We start from the raw sequence: 21723 nt of genomic DNA, 5'->3' as shown, positions 1-21723 counted from the left end.
TGCTTGGTGATTTCTCATGGTCTGTGTCTGAAGCTGTGCGGTATCTGAGGTATGTCTAATACTTTTCAGGATCACCTCCTCTCTGCCTCTGTTTTCTCACTCATGCATCAAAGCCAGGAAGACTGATAACATTAGATGACAAATCGCAATGGGTTTCCCCAGCTATCCTCATGCTGTGGGTTTTTTTTGTCAATCCTCAGTTTCACCACAGTTTTGATACCCGCCTTGGAAGTCCTTGACTTCTAGTGACGTAATCTAATGCCACAGCCCTCACTGATGTCTTCCCAAAGCTGCACCCTGGCTTCTCTGCACCGTTTGGTGTTCCATGCTTTGGGATGTCTGCTTTGCCTTGTTTTGCTTGTGCCCGTGTCCAATGGCATTGAGTTCATTAATTGCCTAATAATCACTCTGTAAAGGGTTTCTGAGGCTGTGAATCTTTATAGGAGTAGATCGCCTCATCTTTCTCAGCTGATGGATTTAAACTGCCAATCTTGCAGTTAGCAGTCCCATAGTAACTGTTGGACCATTGGAAATCCCTTGCTTCAGTATCCTTGGTTGTTTTGGGGGGTTGTCTGTTTGTTTGTTTGTTTGTTTGTTTTCCCAAGTGAACCAAAGACTTTCTTTTTAAAGAACAGGAAAGGGTGGGGGAGACCCAAAGAACTGTGTGGATATTAATATTCGCTGCAAAAGTAAAAGAACTAGGGAAATTTCCAAAACAGCAAGTGAGTAAGCAGAATCAATGATGACATCTCTAAACTATACACATTTCACTTGGGCCTGGGGCTTGATTTCCATGTGAGGAGCTCCCTGCACCGATTTAATATCCAAAGAGGACCCTAGTAAGTTGCTTGCCTTAACTTCGCGGATGACATCACAACTTGCCTAGAACTCCAGTCCTATAAACACATCACCTGCTAGACTTCAGATCCTCTGGAGCAGGGTAGCACCCCAGGCCCTGCAGGATCACCACCCGTGGGAACAACTCACTGGGCTTTGAAAACACCAGGAACCCGCAAGAGAGCCTACTTTGAGAGTTCAGTGCAGACACTTTAAGCACACCCAATTAAATGCAGTGGGTAAGATGACTCATAGACTCCCAGCCCATAGAACCCCAGTGCTTGTCTCTGGCACTCACGGGAAAAGTGGAGAATGTCATTCCAACACAGGATGCTGCTGCTTTTTTGAAAGCTATGTGATATAGGTTTTGCCTTATAAAGATTCAATGGCTGGGTTCAAAGGAGTAAATCAACTGCAGCTGGTGGGAATGTCCAACTCCAGAAATAAGATGCAGAGGACATGCTTGAACATAGAAGAGTTTTAGCACCTCCCAACTCTTGGTACATAGAGGTCAGTTAGCGCTATATATCCCAATACTTTTGGAGTTGAAATAAGTCTTCCTAGAAGGAAGTGGCATAAGAATTACACCAGCCAAATGGGGGAGGGGAGCTTTGCAAAAGTAAGTGCTTGAAAATTGCTTCGTTCTAGGCATCAGCACAAGGTGCAAAGGTTAAAAGAATTCTCGCCTCTTTTTAACATTTAGAGACCAACACTTCATTAAGATTCTTTCAGTAAAATATTTTATTTATCATGAGGGTTGAAGAGTACATTATTGGCTTGACAACAGATTAAGGTCATTAATAAAATTTGCCAAAAGAAACAGTGAACTTTTAGCCTGCAGTAATGGAGGAATTGCCAGTAACCACTAAGTCAAAACAACTAAAAGAGGATGAAACCAATAATCATCTCTCTTAAATAAAATTCCCTGCAGGTGATGACCTAACCAAACTAAAGACAGAAGTCAAATTTAATATACAGATAATAACATATGTGTGTGAATGTAAAACCTAGTTGCACAAAGGCAGATCGTTAAACTACGTTGTGACCGTATGGACTATTGATTTGAAAGGATGATTGTTAAAAACTAAAGTAACTAGAGTAAATTCCCAAGAAACACCACATTTAGGGCCTACTTAGACCCTAATTGTGTGAGCGTGCACAAATCACATACTCCTTGTACCATAATCTACTCATTAATCAAGTGAGAATACTACAATTTTTCTACAAGGTTTTCAGAGGATTTTAATTTAAACATCATTTTCTAGTTATGGTAAATATATCTTATATAGATGATAAATGTGTATACAAGGGGGTACCCAAAAACAATCAGAATTTTAAAAAAAATTTTTACAAAACAATCTTATCACCTTCAAAGTACACTCTATTACACTTAATACATTTGTCACATCAGCGATTCCATTCTTGGAAACTCTAAGATTTCTTTTTGTTTCTGAAAATGAAGAGGGGCATGAAAGAACAGCGATTTGATGACATAGAAGAGGTGGGGGAGAAAGAAAAAACTGAGCGAGGTGCTGTCAGCCATCCAAACAGATGAATTTGAAAAATGGTTCCAAGAATGGAATCGCTGATTTGACAAATGTATTAAGTATAATGGAGAGTACTTTGAAGATACTAAGGTTGTTTCATTAAATTTTTTTTAAAATATATAGCTTTGGGGGAAAAAAATCTGTTTTTTTGGAGCATACCCATCTTATACCTAGGATCGGGTTCCTGGGTCATACATTCTGAGTTCGGTGGCATGATGATTACACTTTGCACAGCTAACCTCAAGATCAGCAATATGAAATCATCAAGCCCTGTGTGGGAGAAAGAGAAGCCTTTCTACTTCTGTAAAGAATTATATTCTCTACAAGCCTTTAAGACACCAGACGCTATATCTTTTGATAGCTGGACACCATCAGCTTTCTTCATCACATTTGCTTCTGCACACATTTGTCTTCAGCGATTGTATCAGGGAGTGAGCACACAATGATATGATTTTTTTGTTCCTTGATGCCTGATACCTGATCCCTTCAACAGCTCGTGATCACACAGGCTGCTGTGCTTCTTCCCTGTGGGCTTCATTGCCTCTGAGCTAGATAGTCACTTGTTTACCCACAAGCCTTTAAGACCCTGAACACTATCTTTTGATAGCTGGGCACCATCAGCTTTTTTCACCGCATTTGCTTATGCACACATTTGTGTTCTGTGATCGTGTCGGGAAGGTGTGCATCATGGAATTCCAATTTAATAGAACAAAGTGTTCTTGCATTGAGGGAGTACTTGAGTGGAGGCCCAATGTCCATCTGCTGCCTTAATACTAAACCTATAAATTTATGCACGTAGATCTATTTCCCCATCATATATATATATTTACATATGCACATGTCTATATTTAGACATCTATATATGCCCTTTGCCTCCTATTTCTTTCCTCTATTTCCTTTTACTTTCCTCTTACCCCACTCTCATGCTCAGCCTTCATTTGGTTTTCAGGAATTTCTCTCAGTTACATTACCCTTGATGAATCCCTTCCAGGCCTCTCACACCCCCCTTGCCACTGAATTTGGATCACTTGTTGTTCCCTTGTCCCTGGGTTGGACAATACCTCCTCCTTTCCCCCAGCTGTCCCTCTCCCATGTCCCCCTGGAACCATCAGTCCCATTTTTTACTCCTCCAGACTATTCATCCAGCCTATCTTATCTAGATAGACCTGCAGAAATAATAATATGCACAAAAAAACAAGGCTTAGCAAGACAAAGTGACAAAAGGTAACAAAACAATGACGATGACAACAAAAAACAATGACCAAAAAAAATTAAAGAAAGAAAGAAAAACCTGTAAATAGTTTAAGGTCATTTTGTTGACCTCTAGGAGTGTCCTCCAGTCCAGCCCTATGGGGTGCCATGTCCTGGACCCAAAGTCTATCCTAGGTACTCCCTCAGGACCTCCTTGCTCTCCCCCCACTCTCCATCCCCTCACCCCCCACTGCTCTGCCACATGTCCTTAGTGTTTTGCCTCAGTGTGGTGCTGACAGACCAGGCCAATCCTGACACTGTGTCTCCATTGTTGTCCCCCATAGGGCGATGGGTCAGCAAGGGATGTTGTGTCTCATAGTGGGGCCAGCCATATGGTCCACTCAGTGCATTGGCTGGTCTGAGTGGGGACATCGTCCTCTGGGCTTGGTGGGTCAAGATGTGCTCCATTCTCTCTTCCTCCCCCTTCATTTGCTCCCATGTGCTCTGATTAGACATGATCTTTTCCAAGAGCTGCAGCTTCAGTGCTGTCCTCTAAAAACAAGCGGCCATCTTGCTCAGAAGCAACAAAGACCACATGGAAGAAGCAAACCTGCCTGTGTGACCACAAGGTGTCTAAGAGATCAGGCATCAAAAAACAAAAAAAAATCATATCATTTTAAATGAGGTTCAGTGCAGATTGGGGACCCAAAGCCCATCTGTAGGCAACTGGACATCCCCTTACAGAAGGGTCACAGGGAGGAGACGAGCCAGTCAGAGTGCAGTATATGACCGATGAAACATACAATTTCCATCTAGTTCTGAAATGATTCCTCCCCCCAACTATCATGATCCCAATTCTACCTTACAAATCTGGCTAGAGCAGAGGATATACACTGGTACAGATAGGAACTGGAAGCACAGGGAATCCGGGGCAGATGATCTCTGCAGGACCAGTGGTGAGAGTGGCGATACCTGGAGGGTGAAGGGAAGGTGGGGTAGAAAGGGGAACCAATTACAAGGATTTACATATAACCTCTTCCCTGGGGGATGGACAACAGAAAAGTGGGTGAAGGGAGACATTGGACAGTGTAAGATATAACAAAATAATAATTTATAAATTATCAAGTGTTCATGAGGGAGGGAGAGCAGGAAGGGAGGGGGGAAATTAGCTGAGATCAAGGGCTCAAGTAAAAGAAAATGTTTTGAGAATGCTGATGGCAACAAATGCACAAATGTGCTTGACACAATGGATGTATATATGGATTGTGATAAGAATTGTACGAGTCCCCAATGACATCGGCTAGACAAGAGCATGTACACTGGTACAGATAGGAATGGGAAACACAGGAAATCCAGGACAGATGATCCCTTCAGGACCCGAGGTGAGAGTGGCGATACCAGAGGGTGGTGGGAAGATGGGGTAGAAAGGGGAGCCGATTATAAGAATCTACATATAACTTCCTCCCTGGAAGATGGACAACAGAAAAGTGGGTGAAGGGAAACGTCAGACAGTGTAAGATATGACAAAATAATTTAAAAATTATCAAGGGTTTATGAGGGAGGGAGACCGGGGACGGAGGGCAAAAATTGAGGAGCTGATTCCAAGGGCTCAGTAGGAAGACGATGTTTTGAGAATGATAATGGCAGCAGATGTACAAATATGCTTGACATGATGGATGGATGGATGGATGGATGGATTATGATGAGAGTTGTATGGGCCCCCAATAAAATAATTCCCCCCAAAAAAGAATGATAGTCTTAGGAATCCACAAGAGCCCTCTACCCTGCCCTATAGAATCACTATGAGTTGGAATCAATGGCATAGCACTGAGTTTTATATATATATATATATTCCACGTTTAACTTCCTGACCAACCAGCAAATCACAATCACATTGCCATTTTGCATTCCCATAGACAGTGGATGAAGAGTGTGAACTTCTCTACATTCTCATCCAACACCTGTTCTGATTTGCTTTCTTTGTTAAGATAATAACCATTCTGATGGGTGTGAAGTGCTATCTCCTGTGTGATACTTATATCTTCGTACTCTAATCAATACACAGAGCCCTTGTACCAGAAAGAGCTAGTCAACATTCAACCATTTCAAGGGGTAGCATATGAGCAAGAACCAATGGTTATAAAGGAAATTCAAATTGCACTGAAAGCATTAGCCAAACAAAAAGCTCAGGAATTGATTAAATACTAATGAAAATCTTCTACAACCTCATGAAGCACTGGACGCACTTGTTCTCTTGTGCCAGAAAACTTGGAAGAACGCTACTTGGTCAATTGACTGGAAGAATTCTGTATTTGTACTCAATCCAAAGAAAAGTGACTCAACAGGATGCTCAAATTATAGAACAATATCACTGATTTGATTTGCAAGTAAAATTTTGATGAAGATCATCCAAAAAAGGTTGCAGCAATAAATTGATAGGAAGCTTCCAGAGGGTCAGGTCATATTCAGAAGAAGAAGTGGAACAAGGAATAACACTGCTGATATTTGACGGATCTTGGCTGAAAGCAAAGAACATCAAAGAGGTGTTTACTTGTGTTTTATTGACTACACCCAGGCATTCAACTGTGAACAGAACAAACTATGGCTAACCTTAAGGAGAATGGGAATTCCAGAACACTTAATTCTGCTCATGTGGAAGTTGTATATAGGTCTAACAGAACAAGAGCATACTGCCTGGTTAAAAATCAGAAAAGGTGTGTGTCAGATAGTATCCTCTCACCACACTTTTGTATGCTGAGCAAATCATCAGATAAGCTGTATGGTGTGAAGGAAAATGAAGAATCAGGATTGGAGGAAGGCTTATTAACAACCTGTCATGTAACAATGACACAACTTTGCTTGCCAAAAGTGTGGAGGACCCGAAACACTTGATAAAGATCAAAGACTTCGGCATTCAGTATAGATTACAACTCAATGTGAAGAAAACAAAAATCCTCATCATTGGATCAATAGGTAACACCATGATAAATGGAGCCAAGACTGATGCTGTCCAAGAGTCCATCTTGCTTAGCTCTACACTCAATGTTCATGGGAGCAGTAATCAAGAGATCCAATGACACACGAGGGTTAATCTGTTGTGCAAGACCTCTCTGGAGTATTGAAAAGCCAGGGTGTTCTTTTGAGGACTAAGGCTCATCTTGCCCAAGCTAGGGTATTTGCAAAATCACTTCATATGTATGGGAGAGTTGGACATGGAATAAAGAAGACCAAAGAAGACTCAATGCATTTGAATTCTGGTGCTGATGAGTAATAGGGAGAGTAGCATAGATTGCCAGAAAAACAAATTCATCTCTCCTGAAAGAAATACAACCATAATGCTCCTTACAAACAAGAATGGTGAGGAGCCCCAAAATAAGATGGGGCTACCACAATGAGCTCAAACACAAGAATTGTTCATGAGACTGGTGCTGTACCAGACAGTGTTTTGTTCTGTTGTACATAGAACTACCGTGAGTCAGACCACCAACTAGACAACACCTAACAACAATCACTAGCACTAATGACATGACACATCTTTTCATGTGCTTCTTGGCTAATGATGGTTCCAACCACTTCAATAAAGCAAATATCTCAATAAAATGAGCCACAGAAAATTGCTGGCTTCCCTGTGCATACACAAGTTCCGTTTATAGGATACTGCAGTGTAGTCTGTACACAGCAGCAGGATGGAAAAGTTTGAAACATCATGGGACTCGCCTCTTATGATACAGGGACACAGTGTGAGCACGTGTGCTGGAAAAGTGGCTGCCTCATCTTGCTCCACAGAGGTCTGCCACAATTTTCAACTTGTAAATAAGGCAATGTCAGTGTACCAAAGGGAATCAAAGCACAATGAAGAGAGATATGCCAGCATTTAGATATTCTCTTTGGTGAAATGTCTATTCAATCCTTCCTCCTTGTCTTTTTTAACTTGGTTGTTTGTAGTTTTGTTATTCAACTGTAGGAGTTTTTTTACACCTAGATACTAAACCCTTATTAAGGATATGGTTCCAGGTTGAACATCATTTTTCCTTAAGAAAAGACTATAGATTTACAAAGGACTGTGTTTCCTATAAACTCACTCCAAACAGCATTTTACATAAGCAGCAAAAAGGTTTTAAAAAATCACATCTTGACAACACATCACAGCATGGACTCCATACCAGGTGGGATGTCTTCCAAGGACAATATCCTCTAACACAGAGAGTTCTGGAGACAAGTAGTAAGTAGAACAGACTCTGTGACAGGATCCAACGTGTGTCTGTTTCCTAGGGGACAGTGAAACAAATGGCAAAGGCACATTTTCATGGCTGCAAGGATTCAGACTTTGGCCTCACCAACACAATACATCCACATTTGGGTTCTATGCCTTTGTTTCCACTCAGTATCATCGATGTCATCTTAGAAAATTCTCTAACTTCTTCCACTTACATATTCATGTATTTCTCTTTGAATTTACTCACTCTATAAAATATCAATTCAACCCATGGGTCTGTGTAACTCGTAACCAGTTAGGTGTTTTTTCAGTGCTGTAAACCTTTGGGGCCACTAAGAATACAAAGAAATGTCTACTTTATTTGATTTACCAGTAGTGTTTGGGAAGGAGACAGAATTTATCTATGAAAATTAATGGAACAAAAATAAATAAATAAATAAATTTTAAAAAGAAATTTAAAAAAGAAAATTAATGGAATGTGTTAATCTTTCTTATTATTGTTTTATTAAAATATGACAACACTTTTAATGGTTAGTGGTATCATGAGAGAGGGGGAAAGAAGGAAATATTGCTTAAGGGGTACTGAGTTTTTATTAGTGGTGATGAAAAAAATTGGGATGAGATAATTGATGATGGTTGCACAACATGGCTAACATAATGTTACTAAATTATACACATAAAATAGTTAAAATGGCAAACATTTTGTTTATATATACCTTCTCATTATAAAATTTTATTTAAAAATAATTATGAAAGAATTAAAATTATATATACCTGTATATGTGTGTGTGTGTGTGTGCATCTTATATACCCAAACCTACTACCATTGAGTTGATTCTGTCTATATTTTTATTAGAGAAGATAGCCTCATCTTTCTCCTTTGGAAAGGCTGGTGGATTTGAACCACTGACATGGATATCAATGAATAAATTCCTTGGGCTATACGAAATGCTCTCTGCTGTTTGCTTTCAAATGTCACTGTGCTCCATTAGTTTTCTGCTGGTACTTACAGTTGGCGGCATAGAAAAGCTCACTTTAGGTATAACCGCATTACGTGTACAGTATTTACTGTTGCCAGGAAATAGCAGATAGGCAGAGGGCACCTCCAGGTGTCCTGTGCATGCAGCTTGCATCCCTGCGACCCCCAGCGGGAGTGGGACAGCAAGAACAGGGTGGGAACAATCCTGGGGATTTGTTGTCCCAGCAAGACTATCACTTAAGACTCATTGTCAAAACCAGTCTTATCCCAATCCAATCACCATCCAGACTCTCCTCCCAGGAGTTCTTTCTGCTGAAACTGATGGGAAGTCAGCCAGGAAGTATTTTGAGTGTTTTGGTTCAAAAAAAAAAACCCTAAATTCCAAGCATGTGATGGAATTTAGCAAGGAGCGCAAAGGAATTTCTCTGCGTGTGCCTTCAGGTTGAGCTTCTAAGTTTTACTAACATCTACTCTTTAGACCCACTTTCTCTTTCTCCTTCTTTCTTTTCTCTTTCCTCTTCGTCTCCACAGTGTCTCCCCTTTGTCCCTCCTTCTCTGTCACACACACACACACACACACACACACACTCACACACACACACACACACTCATCCTCACACATTGCAAGTCCTCTTCAAACAAATCATTTTGAAGGCTTGCTACGGTGAATGAATTGCTCAGTTGGAACAAAGAAATAAATACATAAGGAAATCCTTGCACAGACAAGCTGCCAGGGTTTTCTCGCTCCACGCTCCTCCTTTCTCCACATAGTTGACTTCTCCTAAAGCTTATCTCCCAAGATAACACGTGTGTTGTTTGCTTATTTTTTGTTTGTTTCTGCTTTTGCTTTTCTTCTTTATGAAATAAGAAATGAGCTACAAAGCAGGGGCTGTTCTGTGCAACTTACTGTCACAAATCTGTGTGTGTGTTTTCGCTTGCCCGTGTGCATGCGTGGGTGCTGGGTTTCACGGGCAAACCCCTGAGGTTAACGGCTGAGCATGCAGGACTTGGAGTCCGTTCAAGTACTTTGAATATGAAAAGACAAATTTGTACAATATAGGTACATTAGTCATTTGCAGTTCACTAATTATCTATTTTATTTTAATGCTAATGCTTCATGAACGTGTAGTAAATTGACATAATAACAGAGTCCAGTGCATTCTCGGCACACATACCATTTGAAGCCCTAATAAGCCCGGCTGTATTCAGCACACAGAAACGTGGGCTCTGCTTCTCCAACGTAAATGAGGAAGAGTTCATGGGGACCTGCATGCTCTCAGAAACACCAAGGACAACCTAACATGACATATTGTTGCCATGGAAACATGGATATGCACTACCAGAATCACACGATAGATCATCAATTTAGTGCTCTACTAAACACAAAATAACACCTCCTTTAGTGCGGCCAGGCTGTGGGTCCTAGAAGTGTGGCGCCCCCTATAGCAAGATCCAAACTGAAGAATCAAACTGCAGAGAGAAGAAGAAGGAAACCTCAAATGATCGTGCAGAGTCATTCTGTATTGCACGGTGTGCACAATCAGGCCACAGTTGTTTGTGACCCATGATTTAGCCAGCACACCTGCAACATTACAGAGCCAGCCTCAGATGTCGGGATGAGGTGGCCTTGACTTACAGAGCTGATGGAAAACCAGTCTGCATCTGATCACTGTAGCCTGTGATTATAAATGCCGGCCTTTGTCCGGGCCTGCTGTGAATCATCGGTTTTTGCACGGAGAGCATGACACATCATGGAGTAAAAGTGGGAGGCTGGGTTTGTTGTGTGGAATGATATAAAAGCTTGTCATGAGACAAGACATGGAAACAGCAGGAAAGGGAAGCCCAGCCCTTCTCTCCTTTTTGCCTCCTGGCGGCTGCCTGCCTTATTAACTCTCGTGGCTCCTCCATTGGTCCCACACTTGTTCTCATTGTATCTTGACTGGTTCTGAAAACATCCCTTTGGGAGAAGCCTACGTAGTTTCAGTCTCTCCTCAGTTTGGAATCACTGCTCTTTTCAGCCACGGGGCTGGACTGGACAGAGAAAGCTAGGTCTTCTGAATTCCTGTCCATTGTAACCCTTTCCTAGGACACAACCCTCCCTGTTTCCCACAGCGTTTCCTTTCCAAGTTCCTGAAGAATAGGTTGCCAGGAAGGGCCAGCACGGGGAGACTTATTTCTATGTGGAATAAAAGAGCAGAGGCTTTGGGGTCTAACAATCCTAAGATTTGAAACCCACTTTGACTCTGAACTTGGCTTTGGAAGTGTTACCAAAAGCCCCACAGGTTTCTCACCAATAAAGTAGAAAGCACAAAACCTAATGTATCCTTCTCCTATTGTTGAAGAGAAACTGAGAAACCATGAAAGGGCAGTGAGGAGGCTTACCTGACGCCTCCAGAGTGCTTGGGAAGCACGCACCTTCTTGTCTTTCTAATAGGGCACATCATGTTGGTCATTTTATCCCATACAGTGTCTTACTAACCTTTCTGAAATCCTCCCTGCAATCCCCTGGGGCTCTGTGAGGGTGGGAGGCGTGGAGACTGTGTCCAGGAGGGGGTGGGCTGTGTGTGCGAAGCGAGAGGAAGTAGACAAGGAAACGAGGTGAGGGAAGTCAGTAGAGCCACAAAACCAAGCCCAGACTGATCCCCTCACCACGTTTCTTACTCAAGCAGGCTCCAAACTCCTAGTGAGCCCATGCTCAATGAAATGAAATGTTGGTGTGGTTGGTTGTAGATCAGAATGCTGGGATGCTAAGGGTCTCCACTGCCTGAGTTTGGGAAGTAGATTTCCAGAGTTGTCTTCCTAGTTTGTCTTGGTCTGAAAGCGCCGCTGAAACCTGTTTAACTGACAGCAACGTTCAGTGGTGGCTGCGGCACTTGAAGCGCTTTGGCCAAGAATCAAACCTGGGGCTCCTTCCGGAAGGCAAATAGTCTGCCAATAAGCCACCTTTGCTCTTCATCAAATCACTAAGAAATCCAAAAGACGGTCAGGGGGCTGATTGCAGTATGAAGCATCTTGAGCTTTCCTACCCAAAAAAAAAGAAAGAAAAGGAAAAAAAAACAACCTCACTGTGATGGAGTCAATGCTGACTCACTCAAAGCGACCACCTGGGTTTCCAAGACTCTCCCTGCTTGTGGGAGTAGAAAGCCCAGTCTTTCTCCCGCAGAGCTGCAAGTGGTCTCCAATGGCAGACCATGTGGATCGCAGACAAGGGTCTAACCACTCAGCAACCAGGTCACCTCAAGTTACATGTCGCGTTCCCAGACCATCTGCTTCTGACTCAGTGACTCCAGGGGAACCCAAGATTGCCCATCTTTACAGCAGCAGACAGCCTCAACTTTCTCCAACAGGACAGTTGGTAAGTTTGAACCACCGACCTTGTGGTTAGCAGTCCCATCCCACACACATTAGCACCGACAAGTACAAAGATATTAGCTCGAGGGTTAAAAAGCAATAGCCATCTCTGACGTAGTCTTCGTGTCAAATGTGCAGGGTTCCAGAGAAAGACAGAGAGAGCGAATTAGGATGGCAACGTGTAAGGTTAATTAATATGATTAAAGCTATCGCTTGCATTTGGCACACTCAAGACACGTTTCTAGCAGAGGCAAGGACACGCTAGTTGGAGGAGGCTGGAGGGGGGAGGAGAAAGGTGTTATTTCCTTTACTTTAGAACCATAGTTTCACTAAACGATGAAATAATTTTATGCCGTTTTGCTTACTAATTACCATCTCATTGTTATTGGAAAGGGTGGTTTCCTTGAAATCTAGTACATTTCATTCCAGTAAATTTCAATGGCAGAGTAGGAGACGGACCAGCGGCTTGCATTTTGGGGAAGATACTGACACCTAGTGGTCTCTCCGGAGATCGCTCAGCTAGTGCCCCAGAACCTTGCCTCCTCAACCTCCCTTCCCGGGTCTGAAGGAAGGCCTCACTGGGTTGTTGGCTTGTGAATTCTCGGTCCTTACCGTCCATCGTCTGGGCACTCCTAGACATTCATTAATTGTGGCAGACCAATATCTTAATTCAAATGTGCATATCAAAAAGGACAATATATCCCTACATAGGGTGAACGTTTGAATCTACCCTGAGTCATATTACCTGGATAAGCCTGTTGCTGGATACGAGGCAATATTTGGACATTCAGAAAAGAAAACGGTACAGAAATCATTGCCCTTTTCCATCTCCTATTCCCCCATGATTTCAAAAGTACCTATAAGGAACAAAATTGAAATGTGTCCAGGTCATATTATAAATATAGAGAGTGGAGGTAAAAGCAAAAGATTGCGGAATTCTTTAAAGCTATTGGTGCTATTGTTGCACCTGTCGAATATAATTTATAAGTAGATCACTTAAACGTACAATTTCCCTTTACCCTGGAGTAGAGCTAACCGCACAGCTTCCTGAGACAGAACGTTGTAAATAGCGCCTGCTTTCAATTTCTGAAATGGGAAAAGAGTTTGCTTTGGGCTCGGCAATTTCACTGTCAACAAAAGAGGGAATTTTTGATCACGTTCCCAACACAACTCGACGCAGAAGGTGCATACAATGTGGAGTTCCCAGATGGTACCAGTGGTGAAGGTTTTCAGCTGCTACCTGAAAGATTGGAGTGTTGGGTCCACTTGGAGGTATAGCTCCGAAGAAAGTCTGACGATCGACTTCGACTTCTGCAGTGTGAGCCACGGAGAATCCTGGGAAGCGCACTTCCCCGGGGACTCGTGTGAGGTCGCCAGGACTGCGAATCAACTTGACCACAGCTGGTTTGGTGAACGGTCCTCCCACTACAAAAGGAAAAGGGGAAGAGTAAGATCTGAGAGGAAACACTGAGGACCGATTTGTCTAAATGGGATGCTGAAACAAGGAAAGACTCAGAGCTAGAGGTGCTGTGAGGATTCTTTGTTTGTTTTTCATGTTGGGCTCAAAGCCCCTGAGAACTCAGTTCCAGTATTATGGCACCTGGGGAGGGTGGATGATACAGGTGTAGGAGAGTAGCAAGGAGATCCGGTTTGCCAAACACAGGCAAGGGCCCTGTCTAATAATTTCCCCAGGATCCACTTTGTTTTCTAATTGTGACCTTTGCTCTAAGGAAGAACCCCTTGGTAATCACCTGTCCATTCCTCCTTGCATCTAACATCCCCTCCTAACAGGCTTGACAGCTATTTTTTCACATGCTCTGCGTTGAGAGGCCTGTGCTTCATGGCAGTTCCCCTTTAAGTCTCTCATACCCTGTTTCTTCGGGGGATGCACCGTCAGGGCTGTGAATGGGCTGAAGGTCACAGCAAGGAACCCTGAACTTTAGCATGGAAGGCCTATCCACAGCCATTACCCTCTGGCACACGTTCACACCAGAGACCTGAGATGATGGCAGGGTCACAGCAGATTTCACATAGGGGCAAGTCAGAGTGGGGCCACGGCGGCCTCCCCTCTGGCTGTTGCTAGAAGGACAGATGTTACGGACCCCAAGTGGATGCCACAGCTGTGGCCTCAGCACACCCTGCAGTGAGAAGCAGGTTTGCAAGGACGGCCTGGGATGGAAGCAGGGAGAGCCTTCTCTAAACATGCTCCCCAATGCTGAGACGTCCAAATTCCACTTCTTAACCAGAGGCATGTTTTCCCTCAGCAGCCTTTCCTCTGAAACGGTAGCTCTCTGACAGGTCTGCAAGGACGATGTAGATTCCAGAGCTCAGGCCCATCATGTGGTTGATTTCATCTGCCGAAGCCTGCTCTGGCTGCAGATAGGCGGCTGGGACAGCATCCGCCAGCCGGAGACAAATTAAGCAAGCTTGGCCAGAGGTATCTGAGAGGCCTGCACAAATCGCCCATTTTCTTGAAGCCAGAATTGCTGGAAAATCTCATGAAGAGTCTAATGTTCTAACCAGCACTGAGGTTATGGGCATTGGATAGATGCTTCCATTTTCCCTTAATCTTCTAATTAAAATGATAATTGTGCAATCGTTATTCTGCATTTCAAAAATGGGCCGTTACCATCCTGCCTAATGGGAGGTTGTAAGCAGGAAAAAGATGTTCCTAATTGGTGCTAAAACTAAATATATATATATATATATATATATATATATGTGTATATATATATATATATATATATATATATATTACATATATCCTTTGCCAATAATCCACCACCTGTCTCTCTGACTGGGACTTGCATGCTGCTACGAAGCTGGAGGCTACGCCACCCATGTATCAGATACCATCCGGTTACCCAGGGCAGACAGGTTTCAGCTGAGCTTCCAGATAACATGGATTAGAAAGAAAGGTCTGATGATCCACTTAATTCATCAGTGAAAGCCGTGTGGCTTGCACTCTCTGTTTAGGTTTTGAGCTGGCACCCTAAGATATTGTGTTTGGAGAAGGAGAGGACCAATGAAGGGAAGGGAGACCCTTAGTGAGATATTTCAGCACAAAAGCCACAATGGTGGACTTGAACATGCTGGAGAGATTAAGGCTGACACTAGAGGGGCAATGGTTAATTCTGTTATACTGAAGGTCACTTTGTGCCTGAGTCAACTCGATGGGCATTTATCTCCCTAGCATCCTTCTAGCTAATCCACGTTTTACCAAACTACCACCAATGCTCACCCTTTCCTCGTTTCGAATGATCGCCTCTAGGAGTTCGATTGACCTAGATTGACCTTGGCTCTGACCCTTATTCTTTGTCCTTGGGTTGTCTCCCAGGCCTTTGAACCAAGTCCTACATCTGTGCTGTTCTAAATGTTGTCCCTAGTGGATGAATGCCAACAAAAATAATGTGTGCAGCGTTTGATCTACACAAATTGTGTGGGTGATCGGGGAGGCTGGTTGGCAGTAAAGATTAGGTGTAGTCTGCCCCTGGTTGATCCTAACCTTACAGGCTGGTCCCGGAGCTGGTGACCCATCACGATGGTGCACCAGGAGTCTCAGAAAGGGAGGCCCTACCCAGTGTGTTCCATCATAACAGACACTCCACGGTGTTTGTATAAAGATGTTTATTTTCTTCTTCTGTGTAAAAGATGGGAATAGATGCCAAGCCATTATATTCTTGACCATAGTTCACTAGAGAAGTATGTTGCTGAAAACCTGCCTGCTCCATTGTGAAGAACGGTGGCTAAAGCATAATTTACACACACTCGTTTTCAAGCACGCATTATATATGTTCTGAAGTATCAATAGGATTTCCATCGGGAGCAGCACACTTGCCTGACATGTAATTCAGCCAGCAGCCTGGGTAGAATCATTTTGAAAAAAAGGATTATATGCTATAAATAACTGTCCCTCAAACCTAGACGTATGCTGGCTCATGAATAATACATTAGCCGTATTCGGCTCTGCCCTTCGAATCAGAGAACATGTGTTCCCTGGTCTCCGGAGGAGAATGCCTCCTTTCTATCCCCCTTTTAAATTCTTGCTTGGGAACAAGCCCAATTGCTGCTGGGTTCATCCAACCCTGAACTCAACATTCAACTTCCGTTTGAGTCTTCTCGCCCCTTCTTGAGGAGGCAGGCAGGCCCCTGGTGGAAGTCTCGCCCACCCCCTAACTGCGGCGCTCCATAGCACAGCGCTCATTCCCCACCTTTTGCCTCGCCAATCCCTATTTACATAGTTTAAATACACACCAGTGTTTCTAGCAGCCTTAGGAACTTGCTCTGGAGTGAGAGGCAGATGGAGAGCAGCCAGTGGCCTTTGAAAAGGATTTAATGTATTACCATTTTTATCTTCCTCTTTGCCTTAACTGTAGCCAGCTCCCCTTGTCATCCTTAGCCATGGGGACTCCTCCCCCAGCCTGCCCCTCTAGAACCCACACTGAGGACAAGAGGACATCAGCTGACTAGGAGCGGCAGGTAGGACAGGCCTGTGAGAAAGGCATCTAGCCTCAACGACTCAAGAAGACTGCTACCCACCCTCCGCAGGCAAAGCTGGCAACTCAGCCAGCCAGACATTTGCCACCCCACACCCAAAATGTGTTGTTCTTCTTGTTTATGTTATTTAAAAGACTGGAAGGTGACAGGAGGAGCCTTGCATTTAACCCAAAGAGCAAACCAAGCCAATTGCTGTCCAATGACTGAGGAAGGTGGAAATAAGTCTGTGTGGAGTCCTCCTGGATGGGAAGGTGGCACTAAGCAAGCGGACACATTGTGTATCTAGCCTCAGATGCAGCCCTATATCCTAGTAAACAACTGTGTCACTAATTAATGAGTATGAATACTCCCATAGTAATAGGATAGGGTAGAACTTCCCCTGTGGGTTTCTGAGACGATAAATCTTTAAGGGCGTAGAAAGCCTCATCTTTCTCCCCAAGAGTGGTTGCTGGGATACTGCTGACCTTGAGCATCACTTACTACACCACCAGGGATGCTTGTAGGCGGAGTCAACTCAGTGGCGGTGAGTGGAAGAGTAACTTCTGTTACCAGTCCTGGTGGTTCAGTGCACGACAGAAAGGTCCTTGGGTTGGTTCAATCACTCCAGAGACTTGCGGGAGAAAGATGATGTGGGGTTCATGCCTACAGATGTACAACCTCAGAAACCCTAAGAAGCAAACCTTCCGGGGCAATCCAACTCTGTCCTTAGGGGCACGTTGAGTCAGAATTTGTGGCAGTGGATTTTGGTTAACTTTCTGTTTGTCATCAAATCATCCTCTCTCTGGGTTTCATCCAGACAAAACCTCAGGTGTCTTACCTCAACCTCAAAGCTGGCTTCTGCAGCTAAGAGACAGGAGGCATACCTGCTATGCCACATCAGACTCACTTCCTGCCAAGCGAGAATCTGGGTAACTCATAACAGGCACAATATTGACGTGGTGCCAGAAGACTCAGGAAAATCAGTTGCTATCTCGTAGAGTGGAACTCACAGAGACTCCAAATGTGTCAAAGCAGAACCGTGATCCAAAAAGATTTCAGTGACTTCTCTTGGTTACCACATATTCATTGTTTACACCATTCAAAGATCCCCAAAACTCAGTAATCAGCATAAATATATTGCAATGGAATAGGTTTTTAAAATCAAAATTAATGCAAATATTCATGATAAAAACATCAAAATTTAAGCAAAGACAGTGTAAATATTCCTGATTTTTTTTTTGCCTCAGGCTTCAGTATGGCTGAGCTTAGCACCACATGTTAGTTTAAATTTTGAATATTTTTTCTTCATGTATTTTTAGGTATTCATTTTTATGTTTTATCAAAATTCACTAGATCATTCTATTATAATAATTTCTCTTTCTCTGTATACATATATCTATCTATATATATGCTTGTATGAATCCCTCATAACCCTATCTCCTTAACCTGCCCCACCTCCAAATGATATCCATTGATCTCTCAGGATTTAGAAGGGACTACAGACTAATCATTTACTCTTTCTTTGTCTCGCTTCTACATTCCTACTCAAGAGAGCAGAAAAATGGCGTGAACAGGGTCCCTTTCTCTTTCAGACCTCCATCCTTCAACCTGTCTGAAGAAGCAGGGCAGGAAGTGACTAGAGAGGCACCTACGGGTCCTCTGAGGACAGCGGGGTTCATCCTTTCTGCTTCCTAAGTCAACTTGATAGGATGGGTCAGAGGCTGGATCAGAACCATGACTACTTGCACTTCCCTTCCCTGTCCTTCTATTCTAGTCTCACCTCCTTTCTAGCTTCATCTCTCCACACTGACCCTTTACCTTGAACTCAACTCTAGATGCAATGGGCTGCATTTTCTGTTTCCAAAACTCCCATCCATTAGGTTTGCTATCAGACTTGTCTCTGAAAGAATGCCCAAACCACGCTGTTTTCTACTTTCCTACACACTCCTGAGACCTCAGCCCCAAAATCACTTCCCCAAGTAGCCTTCCTTGGCCTTGTTAACCTGCCCCTACAGCTCCAGAGCCATGCAGATGGCCACCCCACTCTTCCCACACAATAGCTGCCTCCACCCTGCTCATTCACAACACACCACAAAGGACCACATCGCAAACAATTGCTGAATGAATGGTTGGATAGATCAGCTCCCGGAACTATTGTGTTGCAGAAGGGATTTCAACAATCATACACTACTCATTCCCCCTTGAATTTACTCAAGAAAGAATAAAAATGCTACCTTTCACTTTAATGTGCCTCCCTCTTGAGCATCTACAGTGCACATACACTCACTGTAATGGAGCCGTTGCATCTCAGGAAGGCCCAGGGTCTCACATTGTAAAACTACCCCCAATGTGCTCTTGGCTGTCGTCTGTACGGATGCAAGTCACCAGGTCTTTCCGTTGCACTCGCAGGAGAAAGACAGGGCTCTCTGCTTATGTCCACAGTGACAGTCTCAAGCTCACAGAGCAGGTCTTCCCTGTTCTGCAGGGTCCTAGTGAGTCAGCGTGGACTGGATGGCTGTGTGTCTGGCCTTTGGTGCTCTTTTGCATGGTGGCAGAGTTAATTCAACTCACCAGTTTTCAGGTTAATGGTGGTGGTCTTGTTGTTAGCTGTCACTTATTCAATTCCAATCTAAGACAATCCCATATCTCTGGAGTATCCAACAACCCCCTCATTGATGTTCAGATTGACAAACGGTATGACATCACCCTGTTCACATCCTAGAGACTCCATCTCCATGGCTCCGTCCCAGCCATGCTCTTGTGTTAGATTATAACATCCGGTTGTCATGTAAAAGTGAATCATTTTCTAAAGCTACTTTGCAAAAACTACAAGAACTGAGTATCAATCGCTTTTATTCATGATATTTATCATGTAGCTCAAGATCTGCTACAAAAAGTTAGTGAAGGGGAAAAGAAGTTTCTGGAAAAATAAGATGTTTCTTATATCAATTAACTCCACTTCCTCCCAAGAAAATGTGATACGGATAGCTACGTATGGAAGTAGGTAGGTAGTCAGATCCAAGTTTCCTTAAAAAATCCTGAACCTGGAAAGTGGGTGAAGAGAGATATCAGACAGTGTAAGACATGACAAAATAATAATAGTTTATAAATTATCAAGGGTTCATGAGGGAAGGGGGCTTGGAAGGAGAGGAAAATGTGAGCTGATACCAAGGGCTTAAGTAGAAAGCAAATGTTTTGAGAATGATGATGACAACAAAAGTACAAATGTGCTTGACACAAGGGATGGATGTATGGATTGTGATAAGAGTTATATGAGCCCCCAATAAAGTGATTTTTTTAAAAGAACCAAGAATGAAGGAACTGTTCTAAAACTGACTGTGTTGATGATTGTAAAACTCTTCTTGGAAACACAGGGAATCCAGGACAGATGAACCCCTCAGGACCAGTGCTGAGAGTGGTGATACTGGGAGGGTGAAGAGAAGGTGGGGTAGAAAGGAGAAACCGATGGCAGGATCTACATATAACACACACACACACACACACACACACACACTGCTGGGGGACAGACAACAGAAAAGTGGGTGAAGGGAGACGTTGGACAGTGTAAGACATGACAAAATAATAATTTATAAATTATCAAGGGCTCATGGGGGAAGGTGGTGGGGAGGGAGGGGAAAAGTGAGGAGCTGATATCAAGGGTTCAAGTAGAAAGCAAATGTTTTGAGAATGATGAGGGCAACAAATGTATAAATGTGCTTGACACAATGAATAGATTGTGATGAGTTGTACAAGCCCCAATAAAATGATTTTTTTAATCTTGATGTGATTGAACTATTGAATTATATGATATGTGATTTATATGCCAATAAAACTATTTTGAAAAAAGAAAAAAATCCTAAACCTTCTTTTTCCATGTCTCTGGTTTATCTATCTTTTTCCTATCTTACTACTTCACTTCCTATATCCCTCAACAATGGAACCTACATCTAATGAGGCACTAACCAATGCGCACCTCAGGTTTTTATACATATTTGTTGGATGAATGGATAATTAAAGACTAAAAAGAAAAATGGTATCCCTGTATTACTCCTTAAGTTGTGAATGAGAATTACTTCAGGTAAAATAAAGACTTATAAAGTGATATCCAGTCTACAAAATTCTGGAAATTGTAAAGCAGGTTTTAAAAGATTTTTTTAGATCTCACTTGATCATAACCTAAGTGGAAGAACAATTCATTCTTATCAGCTGACCTTGCCTGATATTTCCCTCCTAAAGCAATCACTGAATACTTGGGTCCCAGAGCAAAGTGTGGTGAAGAAACCAGTTATCATGACAAAAGCACAAAAAAACAAGACAGAGCCAAACAAAGCAACAAAAGAAAACAAAACATTAACAAAAACAATAACAACATCCTTGCTTTCCAATCCTCTAAAGAGGCTGTGTGCCAGATTACGTGTCACTCCTCAGCGTAGAACTTGTGAACAGCGTGGCAGCCCTGACGCAGAGAAATGGCAATAGCAGTAAGTACCACAGGGGGAATTCAGGCCAGTTTCTGCAGTGACTGTCTGATCATCCTCAGGCCATGGTGCTTGGTGATTGAAGGGAACTTTGCAGGCCTTAATATTTGGTAAATTCTGACCTCAAGAAAATGCAGATGATATTTTATTTTACAAAAATAATAACTGATAGTAATAACAGCAGCAGCAGCAATCGTATTTCAGTGAGTGGATAAGAGAAGGCCTCTTTAAGCAGCTTTGAAGTGCAAAGTCAAACTGTCTCCAGTAGGACTTTTTCCCGGGACTGCAGAAGGGAGATTACTTTATCATCGTGATTATTAAGGTGCTGAAAATTATGATAGCAAAATAGAAACACTTTTTTTTGCCTCTGAAAAAGAAAATTGATATTGCTACTGAATATATGAATTGCAAAATGCCATAACACAGAGATTTTTCATGCATTTCTGTCACATGAAGAAGGAATCGGAGTTACATGAGTTTATTTAAATACTGTTGACAGGAGGCTGTTGCTGTTAGAAGCCTACCCGTGGAGTATGTTTCTTATACACATATATAAATAGATGCAAATTTAAATGTTGAAAAAGAGACACTTGTCAACATAACCTTTAGAAAACCAAGAAAATCGTGTAACCTGGGAGCATATTCATA

The sequence above is a fragment of the Tenrec ecaudatus genome, chromosome 5 (genome assembly GCF_050624435.1).
Source record: "Tenrec ecaudatus isolate mTenEca1 chromosome 5, mTenEca1.hap1, whole genome shotgun sequence".
Lineage (NCBI taxonomy): Eukaryota > Metazoa > Chordata > Mammalia > Afrosoricida > Tenrecidae > Tenrec > Tenrec ecaudatus.
Note: the sequence above shows the minus strand (reverse complement) of the source record.